Here is a 16,404-nt window from a genome sequence, read left to right on the forward strand (position 1 = left end):
CGTCGATCCAAAGACGTGAAGAGAAGAGTGCCCCAGCGTGTGGGAGAGAGAGAGAGCGCTAGCTTTGGCTCCTCTTTTTATATGTTTGTCTCTCCCTGGGCCTGTCCTATGTAAATTGGGCCAGCCAGGAGTGTTGTTTGTTTTACCCGAGGTCCTCGGACCTTCTTTTGTTCTATTTTCCCAGGCCTTTCCCTTTCTTTGTCTTTTAGCCACCGCCATTTTGGACTCCTTTTCCCTCTTCTACCTACCTAACATTCCCCCCTCAAGAGATGGGAGGCCCAATTCTTTGGGAATAGGAGTGTCGAGGTCTTTTTGGCTATTTCCTGCTAAACTGGGATGGTGAGGGGTATTGGGCCTCTCTCTCTTGTTAGTCTCAAGCCTCAGAGTCTTTATAGCGGTGTCTATCTAAGGGTGTGTGATATATTTTTGTGGTTGGCTGTAGTTTTATATCTTTGTTGAACTGGCACTGTATAGCTTGTTGACCTGGGCAGAGACAAAACAGGTTAGACAATTGACAGTACACGGAATAATCATAAGCATCATCAATATAGCATAACAAGGATTAGTAGGGGCATTAGTCAATTTTAAATTTACATCGCCAGGATGGCTCAAGTCCCTCTTTGTTTAGGGATCAGATCTATCTCCTGTCTATTTTGGAGTATAATCTCTGTCAAGCTGTGTTGGCTCTTCAGAGCTATCTTGAGAAACCTTATCTCCAGAAACCAGATTTTGGGGGTGTTCATTAGAATGGCACTCATTTGTAGTCCCGAATAGGTATCTTAGATCTCCCAGGGGCTCACAGGTGTATTGAGTGTCTTTTTCTGTTTTTTCTTATGGCTTGACTTGTGAGTAGTGAATCTAGGAGTCATGTCTTGGTACCTTGACTGCTGTGGGGGTAGAAAGTATTACAGGGTAGGGGCCCTTTTATGCAGGCTGGATTTGAGCCTTTGGGGACCCATCTTTTTAGACTTTAATTAGGACTTGAGTCCCTGGAGCATATAGTGATGACTCTTTAGAATCATTTGGGTCCTGGTTTATACCCCACAAGCGTATATCCTGTTGGAATTGCCCAATGGCCATGGTATAAGACTGGAGGGTCTGAACCTCTGGATCTAGGAAGAGGTCATTGACATAAACGAAAGGTCTCCCATGTAGTATATCATAAGGACTAAGACCAACCTGTTCCTTAGGGGTAATATGGGTGTGGAGGACAGTTATTGTTAAAGTCTCTTTTTATCCCAGAGAGGTCTCTTGGGTTATCTTTTTTATCGCTGATTTTAAGAATTGATTAGCTCTTTTTACTTTTTCTTTTCTACTCTTTTTACTACTTTTCTTTTTCTACTCTTTTACTCTACTCTTTCTACTACTCTTTCTACTCTACTTTTTCTACTCTTTACTCTACTCTTTCTACTACTTTTCTTTTTCTACTCTTTTACTTTGTGCCTGAGGCCTCCAGGCACAATGGAGATAATAAGTAATGTCCAATGTTCTTGAGACCCCTTGGGTGACCTTAGAAGTAAATGATGTCCCATTGTCACTTTGTAATGACCTGGGCAGACCAAATCTTGGAATGATTTTATGGAGCAGTTTTTTTACCACTTCCTCAGCCTTTTCAGTCTGGGTGGGAAAGCCTTTAATCTATCCTATGAATGTATCTATCATGACTAATAGGTATTTATACCCTTGAGAAACTGGCATCTGGGTGAAGTCCATCTGCCAGTCCTCTCCAGGCCCCACGTCGTTGGATGGGCTGGGCCAGCTGGGGTCTTTGAGCTCTTTGGGGGTTTTTTAATTGGCAAGTGGAACAAGAAGAGACCACCTGTCTTATAGTTGTTTGGAAGCCTGTTTTTCTGAAGGACCTTTTTAGTAATCTTTGGAGGGCCTTTTTTCCTAAATGAGTGGAGGCATGTAAGGAGTTAACCAACTTCTATTGGAAGTTTCCAGGCAGAAAAAGGAGTCCCTCTTTTTGGAACCACCCCATATGATCTTCTTGAAAGCCCTCGCTTTTAGCTTTAAGAGTCTCACCTTTAGTATATGAAGGAGTTTTTGGTAAATTAGTCTGTGGAACTAAGGTGGCAACCCCTATTAGGTCATGGTTTTGTAATGTTGTTCTCTTAGCTGTCTGATCAGCTGTTTGGTTTCCTCATGTCACTTCTGTGTTCCCTTTTTGGTGTCCTTTACAGTGGGAGACTGAAACCTCAGTGGGCAGGTGGACTGCCTCCAAGAGTCAAAGAATCTGATCACCATATTTGATTGGGGCTCTCGGGTGGTCAAGTGGCCCCCCTTTTTTTCAAATAGCCACATGTGTATGTAACACCAGAAAGGCATACTTGGAGTCAGTGTAAATGGCTTTTTTTTTTTTTTTCCTTTTTTCAGCTCTAAAGCTCAAGTCAGGGCTATGAGTTCAGCTAATTGGGTTGAAGTACCTGGTGGCAGAGGCTTAGCCTCTATGGTATCAAAATTGGAGACTACTATATACCTGGCTCTTCTTTTTCCATCCAAGACAAAGCTGTTTCCATCAGTGTACCAGATTTTTTCAGGATTGGTCAAAGGATATTTTGACAATCCCTCTCGGGGTTTTGTCCAGTGGTCCAAGGTTTCTAGACAAGAGTGAAAGGGGAGAGAGCCCTCAAGGATAGGCAGGAGGGTGGCTGGGTTAAGAACCTCACAAGGGGATATAGTGAGGCCTGGATTTTCCATCAGCATTACTTGATATCTGAGGATTTTTTGATCAGACATCTATAAATGGCCTCTCCCATTTAGGAGTTGTTTTACTTGGTGGCTGGTAAAAATAGTTAGTTTGTCCCCAAAGGAGAGTTTTCAAGCATCTTCTATCATGATTGCAATAGCTGTAAGATTTTGAAGGCAGTGGGGCCAGCCTCAGGTGGTTGGATCGAGCCTCTTGGATAAGTAAGCTACAGGCTGGGGCTCAGATCCCAACCTCAGAGTTAACACTCCCCAGGCTATTTCCTCTCTTTTATGGACATAAAGTTGGAATGCTTTTTGTGGGTCTGGCAACCTCAAGGCAGGTGCCTGAGTTAAGGCCTGTTTTAGTGTAGACCCTGCCTTTTTTTTGAGGAGTTTCCCACATCAGTGGGATTGAATCATCTCGTTCCTTTTTAATATAAGGGCTGGGCAATTAGACCATAGTTGGGTATCCAGATTTTACAATACCCAGTTAGCCCCAGGAAAGCTTGCAATTGTTTTTGAATTGTGGGGGAGGGCAACTGGAGGATTTCTTGTACCCAGAGGACAGCCTCCTGGACCCGTGTGTAATCTGAACTCCCAGGTAAGTGACCTTTGTCTTGACCATCTGTGTCTTAGCACGGGAGACTTTATATCCCCTTTCTGCCAAGAAGTTTAGAACCTGAATTGTATGTTGTTGGGCACTTTTTTTTTTTTTATCTGGAGAGCAGATTAGTAGGTCATCTACGTATTGTAATATTTTTCCATTAGGTCTCAGGTCTAGATCTAGGAGATCCCGGCTAAGGGCCTGTCTAAACAGGTGGGGGCTATCTCTGAACCCCTGAGGTAATACTGTCCAAGTCATCTGCTGGTGTTTTCCTCCTGGGGCCTCTCACTCAAAGGCAAAAAGATATTGGGATTTTTTAGCCAGCGGTATGCAAAAAAATGTATCTTTGAGATCCAAGACTGTAAACCACTTGGTACTGGGTGGGATTTTCCCCAAGATTACTTAGGGATTGGGTACTGTGGGATGGAGGGGGACTACAGCTTTATTTATGATATGGAGATCTTGAACCATTCTCCAGGTTCCATCTTTTTTTTTTCAACTGAGAGGATTGGGGTGTTACATGGTGAACTGTTGAGGACCAGTAGCCCACAAGCAAGGAATTTATTTATTAAAGGCTGTAGTCCCTCCCGAGCCTCTCTTTTGAGGGGATATTGTTTCCGGTTAGGAAACCGAGTGGGATCTCGGAGGACAATGATGACCGGTTCAGCTTCGTGGGCTCATCCAGGAGTCCCCTGGTCCCACACCTGGTGGTTAATTTTGTCTTCCCATAGTTTTTGGTCCCTCTCTATTGAAGGTGTAATGGGTTCTTCAGCAGTAACCAGGAGCTGTAGAGCTCTGGGGGCTGAAAAACTTCCCATCACAAGGGTGGTCCCCAGTTTAGTGAGTATATCTCTTCCCAATAAGGGAGTAGGACACTCAGGGACCACCAGAAACTGGTGGGAAAATATTTGTCCATCCCAGCAACAAAGAAGTGCTCGGGTGAATCTCTTAGTAGTTGCTTTTCCTGTAGCACCCAAAATGGTACAGGTTTGGGAGGAGAAGTCTCCGGAGTAGAGATCAAGACAGTAGGTAGCCCCTGTGTCAACCAAGAAATTCTTGGACCTACCTGCCACATTCAGTTGCACCCTTGGCTCCAGCCCCGTGATGGTTATCTGTGACAGACAGGCTGGCTAAAACGGGCCGCTTCAGTCCTCTTGAACCATCGTGAGGGTAGGCTTGGCGCTTGACCTTGAGGCTCTTGGCACTTGACCTTGAGGGTCCTGAGGGCAGAGTGCTGCCCAATGTCCCAATTGATGGCATTTGTGGCAAGCCATCCTAGGAGACTTGTCATGGTTTGGACACTCTTTGGCCCAATGCCCCACCTGTCTACAGATCAGGCATTGGTCTCGTGCCTTGTCCTTCAAGGATTCAGGGTTTGCCATAGGGCTTCTCTGAAGGGCGGCCAGCATCTGGGCATGCCTTGTCTGTTTTTTTCTCTCCCTCTCCTGGGCCTTGGCCTCCTTCTCCTGTTCTCTATTATAAAAGGTATTGGTGGCTGTCTGGACCATCTCATCTAAAGAGGCAGCAGGGTCCTGCTGTTGTAGCTGTTGTAACTTAATTCTGATATCTGATGCACATTGGACAGGAATTTATCCTTTAAAATCACCTGTTTCTCATAAGAGTCTAAGTCTAGATTGGTAAACTTTTGGACTGCCTCTTTTAGCCTTTCCAGAAAGGCAATGGGGTTCTCATTGGGCTCCTGAGTTATTGCTGAGACCCGGGCATAGCTAATTACTTTTTGTTGGGCTGCTTTCAGTCCTGCCTTCACACAGATTAGAAAATGATCTCTTTCCCAGATGTGCTCAGGGTCATTATAATTCCAATTAGGATCAGAGGAGGGAACTGCGGTTTCCCCTACTGGATATCTATCACTGGACATGTGAAGCCCTGTTGCATACCTCTGGGCTTCCTTTAAGACCCTAGTATGTTCAGGGTCAGATAAAGTTTGACTAAATATGACCGTGATGTCTTTCCACATCAAGTCAAAGGCCAAGGTAATATGTTGGAACGTATCTATATATTTGCCTGGGTCATCTGTATAGCTTCCCAGGTCTTGTTTGATCTGTCTTAGTTCTAAGAGGGAGAAGGGCTTATGGACCCAGGTTGGTCCGAATTCTTCTCCAGTTTTAACTAAGGGACATACTTAAGCTGGCTTTTGTGGAGGGGGTGCTCCTGGATATGGGGGCACATTTGGATACAAGGAAGGAGCACCAGGCAACTCGGGAGCTGTGGGAGGTGAACCTTCATGGAGGCGTGGGGGGTGGGTGGGGTTCCTTTTCTTGGTTGCCTGTGCCTAACACCATTTGCCTAGTGGGCTCACTTTTAGGGTGTACTACAATCCCATACCTAAGACAGAGTTCCTTCATATCTCTTAGTCGGAAGAAAATTTGGACATAGGGGATCTCTGTCCATTTCCCTTGTCTTTTGCAGAATAATTCTAACTGCAGAATGGTATTGTAATTTAAAGTCCCATCCTCAGGCCAGTGTTCCTCGTCCCCCAGTGGATACTGTGGCCACGCAGTGGCACAAAAGAATTTCAAGGGACTTCTCCTTAGAGCTAGAGGGTTGAACAGCTTCCAGTTATCAAGGATGCATCTCAAGGGCATCTGTCAGGAAGTGGATTGGTTATTTCCCATCTGAAAGACAGTCATAACAGGGAGAAAAGAAAAAGACCTCTTTCAATTTTCATGGGTGGACTTCCTTAGGGGTGAGTCTTTCTGAAGCTTATCTTACCCAGAACTGTTGCAACCTGAGGGCCAGGCATCCCTGGGTCAGATCCCCAGGCAGGCTGAGGTGTGACGGCCTCCCAAGAATTGGGTCCCTGGGCAGGTCGAGGCGTAACGACCTCCTGGAACCCCTGAGACTAGCGGATCCCCGAGCAGGTTGAGGACCAGATCCCTAGGCAGGTCAAGGCGTGATGACCTCCTGGGACCCCCGGACTGGACTTGGGCATCCCCAAGATATCCAGTGTGACCAGTACTGGGTAGGGTTAGGGGGTTGGATATTATAGAGTATTTCCCTCCCATGGCCAGCTATTTTCTGGTTGTCCCTCCAGAAGATTGTAGAGGCAACATTGTGGGCCTGGATGGGGCTGAAGAAAAGAGCATGAAACAGAAGGGAAGGGGGCAGAGTACAACCTTTGAAAGAATGACATAGCACAACGGTATAACGTAAACCAATTAAAATAAATTGGGTCCAAGATGACAAGTCAATTTCAAGTAAACCTTAATCCCCAATCTATAAGCCAAAAGACACACCCAGAGGTGGCAGGACAGCTCCAAGTCACTGTCAAAAGATGGAGGAGTGGGTGGTTCCCCAATGGCTGGGATGATCTCATTAGCATATGAATTCACCCCGCTTGCAAAACCTAGCCAGGCCGCATTCCATGGCCAGTACCCTGTAGAGTGGGCGCTTCTCTCTGAATCTTAACAAGTCTACCTCTTATCTATCGCTTCGTCTCTCACTGAATTTTTGCAATGAGACCTCAGAGCCTGAGCTTTATTAGGTACCCGAAGCCATTCTGGGTTTTGGTCGGGCTCAAGTCCTGGGAGACGGCTGAAGGACAGGAGGAAAAAGCAATGGGAAAAACGTGCCAAGGAATCCCCTTCATAGCCTGCTGGAAAATTTGCTTAATATCTGACTGGTGCTCACACTTTCATTGGTCTGATCCTTGGCACAAAGAAGAGTAAGGACCGAAGAACCCCCACCGGCTTGTGTAACAGCTACTGGGGCTCAGCAGATAGTGCCTCTGGGACATGCTGAGGAGTAGCCTCTCCAGAGTCCCTCAGTTATGCCCCCTGCCACCCACCTGTTCGCGGGAGGTTTGAGGAAACAAGAAACGAGAGATTGTAAAGGAATTAAGATTTCGTTAGGCATGTCCCTCCAGCCATAGGAGCGAGGACCTCCTCCTACCTTAACCGGAGGTCTTCTGGAATCTGAGACTGAGCCACGTGAGCTTTCTGCTGAATTTATTTTTCACTGTCCCAGTTTCCAGCACGATGGGCCTTCCCCTGCGTTGGGTTTTCTTCGCGTTTTGCCCCTACCGCAGGAGTTTGCTGAGTTGGGCTCCTGCTGTGCCTGACCTCTTCTGCGTGGAGGTTGTTTCAGCCAGGTTAAACCTGAGTCACGGCACCATAGATGTCACACGAGTGTATGTTCCTCGGTTCTTTGTCTCGTCACAACAAAGATTTGGAGTGATGGGCATTGAAGCCCTCGGCGCCTCACAGCTCTCAGGTCTTGAATAGACCGTGTTATAGCTCTCAGGTCTTGAAAGGACCATGCTATAGCTCTTAAACAAATCAGTGTTACAGCTCTATTTTATTTAGAAGATAGCAGGAAAATCCATCTTTGAGGTGTGAGGGCACGTCGATCCAAAGACACGAAGAGAAGAGTGCCCCAGCGCGCAGCAGAGAGAGAGAGCTAGCCTTGACTCCTCTTTTTATATGTTTCTCTCTCCCTGGGCCAGCCAGGAGTGTTGTTTGTTTTACCTGAGGTCCTCACTCCGGTCCTCGGACCTTCTTTTGTTCTATTTTTGCGGGCTTTTCCCTTCTTTGTCTTTTAGCTACTGCCATTTTGGACTCCTTTTCCCTATTCTACCTACCTAACATATCTAATCCCAAACTCCTGATTTACCCCACCCCCACCCACTTTCCCCTTTGGGAAGTTTGTTTTTTTTTTTTGTACCATTTCTAAAAAAAGGTTGGTCCTTCCTTACTTAATGCCTGCTATGCACCAAGCTGTCTGTGAGGGTCTTGACAAGTGCTACTTCACTTAATCTTTATTCAGTTCAAGAGGAATGTGGTATCATGCCAGTTTTGCAGCTGGAAAGACAGACTAAGAGTGTGGAGAACTGGGCATGCTCTTGGCAAAACTCTGAGAAATTACTGTTCTGTGCCCCTCTCTCTGCCACCCCCATCTCTGGGTTCCCAGTGCTGTTCTGCCTCTTCAGACAATTCAGGACAGTTTCCTAAGACACCCGTATCCCAGGCTAGCTCTCCTCAGCAGTGGGCCATATGGTGGTCCTTTTTCTAACTTTTAATTTCATTAAAACTTGTCCATTCTTGGTTCCATTCACTCAGCATCCTGTATTTTTCAAAGCTAATCTAATAAACTAATTCCAGGTAGAGAGCTGATAGCTTATGGTGGATTACCTTGTGTAAAATTATCTCTGCTGAATGTTTTATATTTTGACTTTTAAAGCCCAGAGTTGAATTAACAGGCTTGAGCCCCTTGGCCACTATGTACCAGAATGGGAACATAATCCTTGTTCTCCAATTTAGAGCATGGTGATTTTGGTTTATTTATTTTTATTTTTAATTGGGAGATTATTCCTTTACACTGTTGTGTTGGTTTCTGCCGTGCAACAACGTGAATCAGCCAGAAGTATACATATATCCCCTCCCTCTTGAGCCTTCCCCCTCCTCTCCTCCGTCTCATCCCTCTTGGTTGCCGTAGAGCACCAAGCTGAGTGCCTTGTAGAGCACGGTGATTTTAATCTACGGGTGTGAGTACTGTCAGAGCCTGGGCTGCTGTGGTTCAGACTGCGGGAATGGTACTTTTATTTCAAGTAAGACAGGGAGGAGCAGGGTGGTGGTAGAAGGTGTCAGAGCCCCTGTGTGGTTACTTCTGCGTCTAAGCCTCTGACCCATCTGAGCTGCTTTCCCCCCTGCCTACTTCTTTTTGTTATGATGTGAGGGTGAGCTGATGCCTTTATGCCGCATAGGTTTCTTTTTTTTTCCTAAAAATTTTTTTTATTGGAGTCCAGTGAATTTATAATGAAGTTAGTTTCAGTTGTACAGTTGTACAGCAAAGTGATTCACTTATGCATGTACATCTATTCAGTGGATACACGGAGAGTATTTCCCCTCACACTATATCCTATGGAGAGTGTAAAGGCAACCCTCCCCAGAGATGCTCCTGCTGGTTTGGAAACTAACCTCACTTCTACAGCCGAGGGTCTCATTTGTATCTCCCACCTGAGTCCCGAACATGCCACGATCCTTTGAGTTCTTCCTCCTACATTTGGCGTGGGGGATGGTGGATCTCTCCCAGCTGTAGGGTGCCCTGGCCTCCTGGTATCCATTTATGCTGGTTGTTGCTGGCAAATTTCTTTCGAGTAAGCATAGATTACCTGACACCTGCACTGTATGCTAACAACTAATTGGAGCATAACCAAAATATTGCAGAGCTGCGTGGCTCCCTGAGCTCAAAGCCCAGGCTTAAATCCTCTTTGTGTTGTAGTTTTAGTGGTGCATGAAGTGGATTTTATGAAGGCATTTTGTTTAAGTATCACGTCCTGGCTAGGCCCCAAAATCTATTCCGGCCCTCAGCATCTTCAGCATGCTAAGTCCTGGGAAGGGTCTGATGGGTGAGAATTGCTTCTGATGGTTGAACTCTGATTTGGCTGCAACTTGGAAAGGGCAGTGACTGGCCTTGGGTCATCTGGGGGCAATAGGTAGAGTTCACTCCTTGTTTGTATATAAGCTGCTCATTGACCTCTGGATTGTTACCTGCTCAGAGAGATTCTCCATCACCATCTGTCCAGCAACCAGCAGGCTCCCTGCCTATCATTCCCTAGCCAACCCCAGTGGATTGCCTTCTTAGCACTTCACCATACACACCCACTTATTGGTTTACTTCATTTTCCCTCCACCCCCCAAGATGTCCCCCTCTGTTTATTTAGCAAGCACATACTTTGTTGAGTGTGTACTGTGGGCTGGGCACCATTTTGAGGGCTGGGGATATAAAAGTGAACAATATAGAGAAAGTCCTACCTTCACGGAGTTTATATTATAGCAGAGGATGATGGAAGAAAACAAACAAAACATAGTAAGTGAGGGAATGGAGAAAAATAAAACAGATGACAGGGACACAGGCTGCTCTGTTGGCTAGGGTGATACATTGGGGTAGCACCTTGGATAGGATGACATTTGAGCAGAGACCTAAATAGTATGAGAACAAAGGTCATTCAATATGCTTTATTTACCCCTCCCTTCAGGTCCTGGCCCAGGGCCTGAGTGAAATGAACAAACGAAGGAATAACTGAACACATGGGAAAGAATGGAATCTAGATCTGTAGCTGTCCTTCTTGTGTTAGCTCCCCTAGGGTGAGCATCAGGCCAGTTTGCTTTCAGAAGCCCCTCTTTCTCTCTTGACACCTGGTCAACATTGTGGGAGGGAGGCTGATGGGAAATGGAGCTCCAGACTCATGGCTGAATGACCAGAATTTTGTTTCCCTGGCAACTGACCAAATCTTTGCCTTCGTGTCTTTATTGGTAAAATGGGGGAGTAGTTTGACTACTGACTTCATATGATATTTTATGAATATGGAAGAAATAAGAAATAAGCACATGCAGGTATGGATATGGAATTAAATAATACCTAATAAGTTGGGACCTTGCATTGTATTTTCATTTCATTAACAACCCCATGATAATGGAACCATTATAAGTTCCACTTTATAGATGAAGAAATGAAGCTTTGAACATTACTTAAGTCAGGGTCTCCAACCTCTGGGATCTAAAGTCTCCTGATCTGAGGTGGAGCTGATGTAATAATAATAGAAGTAAATTGAAGTCACTCGGTCATGTCCTACTCTCTGCGACCCCATGGACTATAGCCTACAGGGCTCCTCTGTCCACTGGATTTTCTAGGCAAGCGTACTGGAGTGGGTTGCCATTTCCTTCTCCAGGGGATCTTCCCAACCCAGGGATTGAACCCAGGTTTCCCTCATTGCAGGCAAACAGTTAACCATCTGAGCCACCTGGGAAGCCCTGGTGCACAGTACATGTAGTATGCTTGAATCATCCTGAAACCGTCCCTTCCCCTGGCCCCGGTCCTTGGGAAAATTGTCTCTGATGAAACTGGCCCCTGGTGCCAAAAATGTTGGGGACTGCTGACTTAGGTAACTTGCTCAAGGTATTAATAACAAATTAGTAATTGGAAGGCTAAGGATCCGAACTCAGTACTGTCTGATTCTGGAGCCTGGGTATTTAGCATCCTTTGAGACTATCCTCTCCCTGGAAACTTCTGTATGAGGCCTTATTCTTTGTAGCTTGTTTTCCATTGTTTAAAAAGAAAGACTCTCTTTAAGTAAAATTCATCAATAGTATCCATTAATGATTTACTAATAGCATTAATGAAGTGAAACCATGCCGGCATGATTTTTCCCCTGGCATCACACCTAAGTTCTTTTCCAGCTTATTTGATTTACTAATACAAGTATTAATGGAATGAAAGAGGCTTCCTATGACACATTCAGAAAATACAAAGAGCAGATCACTTATCTTTATGCTGCTTAAAACACTGCCGTGGAGGATGAGGAGCTTGAAATCTGCTTTCTCTCTCTCTTCCCCAACCTTTCTCACTCAGCCTCTGATGCAGGGACACCACGTGCTAGCTCTTCTTTTGCTCACATTGAAGGTTTAGTGAATGCTTGATTCTCTTTCCATCTTATTATGTGCATTCAATATTAAGACAGTGTTTTGTCTCCTAATTTAGGAGTTAGATCTCAACTCACCTTGTGATCTGAGAAGTGGACTGATTGAACCCTTGTCTGCAAAAGAGAAAACTAAGATTGGTGACATCTTAGGTGAGTGGTCTGTGGACCTCACAAAGTTGAATGGATTGAACAGCTTATGAAAATAGAGTTTCCTCTATTTTCCTAATGCATATCCTGATGGAGCATCAGAATCTCTGTGAGTGGGGACCTCCTACAATGCATTTTAATCAAATTCCCCAGTGATTTTAAAGTTCAGGAAGGTTTAAGAATTTCATCTTATAATTTATACCAACATGCACGTTCAAAGTTTTTAATAGCAGATGCTGAGGGTTGATTCTGGAGCACATCCAGAAAGAAGGACCAGGGCTGTGAAAGGGACGCAGGTGCCTAGAGTTTGGGCATCAGTTTAAGGAATGTATGGTGTGTTCCCTTGACTTCTTTAAATATTTGAAGGGCTATCGAATGGGAAGACTTAGACTTAACACTTTGTAGCTCTAGAGATCAGAGCTAGGACCAGAGAGTTGGTGGAAGTTATAGTCAAGTAAGTTGCAGCTCATCATAAGCAGGGACTTGCAACACTCAGAGTAGCCCAAGAATAGAAAAGGTTGTTTCTGTGGGTGGTGAGTTCTCTGTCAGTCACTGGAGATGTGAAAGTTAAACCTGACTTCCTGGATTGATAAAGTATTCATGTACAGAAAAAGGTTAGACTTTCAAAAGGTACTTTCGAATGCTGACATTTTATTGTTTTATAATTCCTTTCTTCTCTTTTCAAAAGTTGTCATTAGGAGTGTATGCGTGAGGCCGTGTGTATGCTTGTATATACATATATGCATGTGCAAGGTTATGTGTGTGCTTGTGGGTTGTGCTTTAAGAGGAATTATGATTTATTATGGGGAGAAAATAGAAGCTAATTTATTCATTATTCAAGAAATATTTTGGTTGTGCTTCCTAGATGCCAGTTTCTGTGCCAGGCATTAGTAATTCAGAATTGCCTGAGAACACAGTTCTAGTCCAGAAGGAGATCTCAGTTTAGTGGAGGAAGCTGACTAATAAAGAGAAAATGATAACGACTTGTGATGAATGCAATGAAGGCAGCAGGTATGGGGCATTTTGGAACACCAGGAAGGAGCTCTGACCCAGCCTGTGGATTTGTAGGGTGGAGAAGAGGGGAGTGGGCAGGAGAAGGATTCCTGGTTGGAATGGGTATGATTTTGACTACCAAGTAGTCTGGGGAAGCCAAACAAGGGAAGAGGCTGAGCAAAGGCACTGGAGCAAGGATCATTGGAAAATGAGAGGAAATGCTGAGAAGTTTGTGCTTTTGGAGAAAAAAGCATGAGACTGTATGGTAGGAAATGAGGCTAAGTGTAGAGGTCCCAGATCACCAGTGTCCCTGTGTTCCATGCTAAGAAATGTGGCCTTTTTCCTGTCAGAGATGGGGATTCCTTGAAAGTTTTAAAGCAATGGAGTGGTAGGGACTAACTTCCTCGTAAGTAAGATCACCTTGGGACATTTTGGAGTTGTCTTATTTTTTTTTTGGAGTTGTCTTATTAATGTTACTTGAGGTAGAGCACATGTTGGGATGGCATTTGTGATCTCATTAGCTGATAATCATGGTCACCATGGTGCAACAATCAAAAAGACCTGTGAGGAATTCCCTGGTGATCCAGAGGTTAGGACTCTGTGTTTCCAATGCAGGGGACATGGGTTTGGTTCTTGGTTGGGGAAATAGGATCCCACATGCCACGTAGTGTGACCAAAAAAAAAAAAAATGCCTGTGAGTTATAGAAAACAAACTTATGGTTACCAAAGGGAAAGTGAGACAGGAATAAACTGGGAATTTGGGATTAACAGACACACTACTATATATAAAATAAGCAACAGGGACCTACTGTGTAGCTCAGAGAACAATATTCAATAATCTTGTAATAACCTATAATAGAAAACCTGAAAAAATATATGTATAACTGAATCACTTTGCTGTACACCTGAAAGTAACACAACATTATAAAGCAATTATACTCGAAAGAAAGGAAGGAAGAAAAAGGCCTGTGAAACGCAGAAGGCACAAACACTATTGTTGCATGGACTCTCTGTATCAGGAGGACCTCTTCAGAATGTTAGAATGTTCTTCACCTTCTGCCATGATTCCCTGTAGCACTGCTAATGACACAGTGTCTCATTAGGGGAGGTTGTTTACTAACCTTGGATGCAGATCTAAAAAAACAGGGAACAGGAGTGATGTCCTCAGCATGCTTTATTCCTAATCCAAGCACTTGATTGATACCTCCAGATAAATTGGTGCCCAGGATACACATGAATATTTTTGCTTAGGTATTCCATACCTCCCTACCAATGCATAGGAAAAAGACCATACTTGAAAATGTATTCCAAATATTTTCTCTTTTTAAATCTCCGGTATGTCATATAGATGTAGTGGGGCTGAAAAATTAACTGAGGGGTTTAGAAATATTGCAGATTTGCTAGAAACTCCATTTGTGTTGGCTTCTTGTTTGTATACAAACATCTCTTTCAACACCAACAGAGAAGACATACGTATGGTTTGGTAATTCTGTTTGTTTTGCTTATCAGTAAGTGACACGCTTGTTGCAAGTAAATAAGTATGACAAAAGACCAAATTTTTCCTCCTTCTTTTTGCTTGTGGAGGTGTTTTGTCAGGTTGCTAAGTTACCAGTGCTGAAGGATTCTACTTTGGGGAATGGAAGTTATTTTAAAATATCTAAGAAACATCCTTTTAGAGACCGTCTTTGCAATGTAGTAAGGGTCTGCAGTGGGCTAAAGAATGAGAAAGAACCCCAGAAGTCTTCAGATCAACTTCACTCAAACATGAAAAGCATTTTGATCAAGATACACAGGTGAAAACTGGAGTATTTCACCAAGGAATTGGCAAGTTAGGAACTTGGAGCATTTAACCAATAAACTGTCAGATGCCCTCTTGAAGATCCCATGCAGTACCCTGGAAAAAGGGCAAAGAATGGTTCTCTTCTTCCAAGAGCAAATGGTGATGACTCAAATCTTGCTAGACCTCTTGCTTCTTTACTGCTGGGCCATTTCCTGCTGAGGTGTTTATGAGTACAGAGATATAGTCTTTCATTTACCAAATAATTATTGAGCTGGACACTAAGGGTATGGCTGTAACAAGACAGATGTGGCTCTTTCCCTCGTGGAGTATACTTTCTGTTCCTGCTAAGATGCTATTGTATTTATCAGGATTCTGGCTGTGTAAGTGACAGAAACCCACTTTATACTGACATAAGTGAAAAGAGAATGGATTTGCTTAAGAAACTGCAAGTCTAGGCGTGCAAGGTGGATTAGGCATGACTGGGTTCTGTGGCTCAAATGTTGTTAAGGAGGCTCTTTTTCCTACCTCTTCTTGTTTTCCCTATGTTTGTGAGGATTCTCCCATATTGCTAACGAAGATGGTTGCTAACAGTTCTAGGTGGGCACAGCCCCAATTCAGGACCCACATACAGAAAGAGAACTTACCGTTTTTAATGCCTATGTATTATTGACCTTATAAAAGGGCTCTGATTGGCTCTGCTCAGATCATGTGCTCATTCCTGAACCAACCAAAAGGAGCCATGATTGGTCAAGCCTATTGCTTATGATGGGAGATGATGAGTGGCAGGAGCAGCTGGGTCTATGCAAGATATAGTAGCTGGAGAGAGAAATGTGTCAAGTGACTAAAAACAGTAGAACTTTATGACCTAGCTGATCTAGTCATCATAGAAAACTCGAGGGCTTTAAACTCTGTTCTTGTTGACATAAAGGAGTACCTGCCAGACACAGCCCTCCTTATTTCCTCTTTCTTTTGTCACATGCAAATAAAAGTGATTTCCTAGAAATAAGGGCCTCCTGACTTATTAGGGGAAGACAATTTCATCCTGCTTAGATAGAGTGGCTCCATTATGTTTCCCTGATTCATAACAGGACAGATAAAAGCTAGTAAAACTACCACAAGTTTGGCAAAGCACAAACACAAATGGTGTCACCTTCAAGTGGCCTATACTCCCTAAACTGCAATTTTGTATCATGAGTCATAGTAGGTAATAGGGAGTACAAATAAGCAAGAAAAGGGTCCCTTTTCCTCAGTGAGCTTACCATCAATTTAAAGAGAAAAGATACACATAAAAGTCCAACATAAACTCAGGAACATGGTAAATGTATTTGTGAGCATTCGGTGATGATAAAACAATGGACTGAATTATTATCATCATCATGGAATAGAGCAATAAAGAAAAAGGGGCCAACCGAAACTGTTTCTAGGAGTTTTTATGGCCTTCTTTGGCTGGAATTGTGCCTGTGGTCATTAGGAAGGCTTTCTGGAAAAGGTGGAACTTAAAGTGGGTCTTTTTCCTCTACCTTTTTCTGGCTGCACCATGCATCTTGTGTGAACTTTGGCAGCTTATATGAATCTCAGGGATTGAACCCAGGTCCCCAGCAGTGAAAGCAGAGGGACCTAACCACTGTACCACCAAGGAGTTTCTTAAAGTGGGTCTTAAGAGATAAGCTAAAGAGATTATGTGTAAATGATAGAATTCTTCTCTTGTAACGCGTCGTGATTTGCTTAGCTTCCGTGTGGCTCAGCAGCAAA

The 16,404-nt window shown here is 44.0% G+C and overlaps 1 long non-coding RNA gene across 4 annotated transcripts in view; it reads left to right on the top strand.

Annotated features, from left to right (window-relative positions):
• Positions 1–16,404, top strand: part of LOC147369747 (uncharacterized) — a 438,283-nt gene that overhangs the window by 91,896 nt on the left and 329,983 nt on the right. For all 4 annotated transcript variants that reach the window (XR_015167856.1, XR_015167857.1, XR_015167859.1 and 1 more), the window contains exon 2: positions 11,792–11,882. This is a non-coding gene — a long non-coding RNA (uncharacterized LOC147369747). The remainder of the gene's footprint in view (positions 1–11,791; positions 11,883–16,404) is intronic.

The sequence above is a fragment of the Bos grunniens genome, chromosome 7 (assembly GCF_055505025.1).
Source record: "Bos grunniens cultivar Pamir isolate PY7600 chromosome 7, Bosgru_T2T1.0, whole genome shotgun sequence".
NCBI lineage: Eukaryota > Metazoa > Chordata > Mammalia > Artiodactyla > Bovidae > Bos > Bos grunniens.